General features: G+C 46.9%; 1 protein-coding gene across 2 annotated transcripts in view; it reads left to right on the plus strand.

Annotated features, from left to right (window-relative positions):
• The first annotated feature begins 414 nt into the window (after nucleotides 1–414).
• LOC311113121 (RNA cytosine-C(5)-methyltransferase NSUN2-like) overlaps nucleotides 415–4106 on the plus strand; it is a 22330-nt gene continuing 18638 nt past the window's right edge. The window contains exon 1 of one of the 2 annotated variants that reach the window (XM_084156272.1): nucleotides 415–4106. This exon is cut by the window's right edge and continues 1019 nt beyond it. The gene's annotated coding sequence lies outside the window, so the exon portion shown is untranslated. The other variant, XM_084156271.1, reaches the window with a different exon arrangement.

The following is a 4106-nucleotide window of genomic DNA, read 5'->3' on the forward strand; positions in this document are numbered from 1 at the left end:
GTCCTTTTCAAACAGCTAGCAGAAGTCTACCGTGATTCAATATGGCGTATTCTCTTCAAACCGAAGCGCCGTGCGCATGTCTGTAGAATTGTAAACGATCGGCTTGAACACACCCCGGTCGTCCCTAGTTACCACAGCCACAAAGTTTAAACCTAACCTTAAATTAAGACCAAAAAGCTTATTTTAATTTATGATTTTTTACGATATAGCCAATTTTGCCTTTGTGTCTGTAAGTCGCTCTGGATAAGAGCGTCTGCTAAATGACTAAAATGTGAATGTAATGACACACACCTCGCTCTCAGCTGCCAAACAATTTGACTCATTACAAACAACCCAATGCTGTTCAAAGTAAATATTTGAATAATATTTGACCATGTTTATACAGCAAAATATGTATTATAAATAATTCAATAACAGCACCCAGTATCATAACAGGAGGAGACAGCTAAGATAAACTTAATTTGAAATAATCAGTCATCAACATGGTAATGAGAAATATTTGAATAACCCTGGCAAAATGTTGGACAGAGTTTGTGCATGATAGATTGGCAATTGAAAAAAATATACATTTAATTGATTACATTAAGAAACAGGTCTTGTTTCATTTGGCACATCTCTCTTATATCAGAATATATCAGAATATATTTTTCTTATGTCAAAATGACTTCCTGGTCCTTGTAGAGGTAAAAAAGAGAATGTATTACCACAAACTGGCTGACTTTTGAATGTCATTGATCCCCTCGATACTAGTCTCTCCCTGAATGACCCTGGTAAGGTCAGGAGTCCAACAACCCATTTTACTGCTTGCTAACAGCTCAGAGTTAAGTGTATGTGAGTAAAAATGCAATGCTGTCCTAAGACCACAAGGAATTCACAAGGTGAGCTCTTACCTCAGACAAATATGTTGCTTGGGGGAATGGGTGTAATAGCTTGAGTCTTGAGAGAACACTGTACACACACACACACACACACACACACACACACACACAGAGAGGGAGTCCACAGTGCAGTTCAGCATTTCCAATTCAGTTACCGGTACTCATTTTGTTTCCATTGATTGCATTCCTGACATTTTTGTTTTGTTTTTACATACTGGTAACCAGAGTCGTTCAAGGGAATTCGGGACATGGGTGACTAGTTAACGTTAGCTTGGCTCTCTCTGTGTTTCGTGCCGTGGGAGGAGGGGTTGGTTCGTTGGCAGAGAGCAATGGCTAGCTAGTATGCTAACTATTCTAGCTAACTAACTGGCTGAATAAGTTGACTAAGTACTCACTCAAACTGTAAAAACGAACCCAAAACTTTACACAACGTTAGACACGGACATGAATGATATGTTTGGCGTGTTAACACACTGGTGGTTTGTTGTAACCGAGTATTGGTGCTAAACTGTGTTATTGGAGGCTGGCATGCTAGTTGGCTATGACGTCATAGGATTCGGTGCCCTGGACGGTTTTCACGGAAGAATACTGTACCAAGTTAGCTAGCTGAATAAACTAAGTTAGTCTATTCCTAGAAAACATTGAACCGCTGTAGTTTACAACAATTATAATTTCTAAAGTGGAAGTTGGGAGAGTTATAGTTGAGTGTTTCAGTGAAACGTAAGTGAGGGAGGCCCCGCTCTCTCGCTTTCCCAGATGTTTAGTTAATTTCATTCCGATCTCCTTTGCATTATTGTAGCCTATTTCTGTAGCCTGTCAACTATGTGTCTGTCTATCCCTGTTCTCTCTGCACAGGCCATACAAACGCTTCACACCGCGTGGCTGCTGCCACTCTAATCTGGTGGTCCCTGCGCGCACGACCCACGTGGAGTTCCAGGTCTCCGGCAGCCTCTGGAACTGCCGTTCTGCAGCTAACAAGGCAGAGTTAATCTCAGCCTATGCTACCCTCTAGTCCCTCGACTTCTTGGCGCTGACGGAAACCTGGATTACCACAGAAAACACTGCTACTCCTACTGCTCTTTCCTCGTCTGACCATGTGTTCTCGCATACCCCGAGAGCATCTGGTCAGCGCAGCGGTGGCACAGGAATCCACATCTCTCCCAAGTGGATATTCGCTCTTTCCCCTGACCCATCTGTCTATCTCCTCATTTGAATTCCATGCTGTCACAGTCACTAGCCCATTCAAGTTTAACATCCTTGTCATTTATCAGCCTCCAGGTTCCCTTAGAGAGTTCATCAATGAGCTTGACGCCTTGATAAGTTCCTTTCCTGAGGATGGCTCACCCCTCACCGTTCTGGGTGACTTTAACCTCCCTACGTCTGCCTTTGACTCATGCCTCCTTCTTTCCTCTTTTGACCTCACCGTCCCCCCTTACACACAAGGCAGGCAATACGCTTGACCTCATCTTTACTAGATGCTGTTCTTCTACTAATCTCACTGCAACTCCCCTCCAAGTCTCCGATCACTACTTTGTATCCTTTTCTCTCTCGCTCTCCTCCAACACTACTCACTCTGCCCCTACTCAGATGGTAATGTGCCGTCACAACTGTCGCTCTCTCTCTCCTGCTACTCTCTCCTCTTCCATCATATCATCTCTTCCCTCTGCTAAATCCTTCTCCCTCCGATCTCCTGATTCTGCCTCCTCAACCCTCCTCTCCTCCCTTTCTGCATCTTTTGACTCTCTATGTCCCCTATCCTCCCGGCCGGCTCGGTCCTCCCCTTCTGCTCCGTGGCTTGACGACTCATTGCGAGCTCACAGAAGAGGGCTCCGGGCAGCCGAGCGGAAATTGAGGAAAACTAGACTCCCTGCGGACCTGTCATCTTTTCACTCTCTCCTCTCTACATTCTCTTCATCTGTTTCTGCTGCTAAAGCCACTTTCTACCACTCTAAATTTCAAGCCTCTGCCTCTAACCCTAGGAAGCTCTTTGCCACCTTCTCCTCCCTGCTGAATCCTCCTCCCCCTCCCTCCTCCCTCTCTGTGGATGACTTCGTCAACCATTTTCAAAAGAAGGTTGACGACATCCGATCCTCATTTATTAAGTCAAATGACACCGCTGGTCCTGCTCACACTGCCCTACCCTATGCTTTGACTTCTTTCTCCCCTCTCTCTCCAGATGAAATCTTGCGACTTGTGACGGCCGGCCGCCCAACAACCTGGCCGCTTGACCCTATCCCCTCCTCTCTTCTCCAGACCACTTCCGGAGACCTTCTCCCTTACCTCACCTCGCTCATCAACTCATCCTTGACCGCTGGCCATGTCCCTTCCGTCTTCAAGAGAGCGAGAGTTGCATCCTCCTCAAAAAACCTACACTCGATCCCTCCGATGTCAACAACTACAGACCAGTATCCCTTCTTTCTTTTCTCTCCAAAACTCTTGAGCGTGCCGTCTCTAGCCAACTCTCCTGCTATCTCTCTCAGAATGACCTTCTTGATCCAAACCAGTCAGGTTAAGACTGGTCATTCAACTGAGACTGCTCTTCTCTGTGTCACGGAGGCTCTCCGCACTGTTAAAGCTAACTCTCTCTCCTCTGCTCTTATGCTTCTAGATCTATCCGCTGCCTTTGATACTGTGAACCATCAGATCCTCCTTTCCACCCTCTCCGAGTTGGGTATCTTCGGCGCTGCTCACTCTTGAATTTGCGTCCTACCTGACAGGTCGCTCCTACCAGGTGGTGTGGCGAGAATCTGTCTCCGCACCACGTGCTCTCACCACTGGTGTCCCCCAGGGCTCAGTTCTAGGACCTCTCCTATTCTCTCTATACACCAAGTCACTTGGCTCTGTCATATCCTCACATGGTCTCTCCTATCATTGCTACGCAGACGACACACAATTCATTTTCTCCTTTCCCCCTTCTGATAACCAGGTGGCGAATCGCATCTCTGCATGTCTGTCAGACATATCAGTGTGGATGTCGGATCACCACCTCAAGCTGAACCTCGGCAAGACAGAGCTGCTCTTCCTCCCGGGGAAGGACTGCCCGCTCCATGATCTTGCCATCACGGTTGACAACTCCATTGTGTCCTCCTCCCAGAGTGCAAAGAACCTTGGCGTGACCCTGGACAACACCCTGTCATTCTCCGCTAACATCAAAGCAGTGACCCGATCCTGCAGGTTCATGCTCTACAACATTCGCAGAGTACGACCCTACCTTACCCAGGAAGCGGC

Source organism: Coregonus lavaretus (assembly GCF_964263955.1).
Source record: "Coregonus lavaretus genome assembly, chromosome: 3".
Classification (NCBI taxonomy): Eukaryota; Metazoa; Chordata; class Actinopteri; order Salmoniformes; family Salmonidae; genus Coregonus; species Coregonus lavaretus.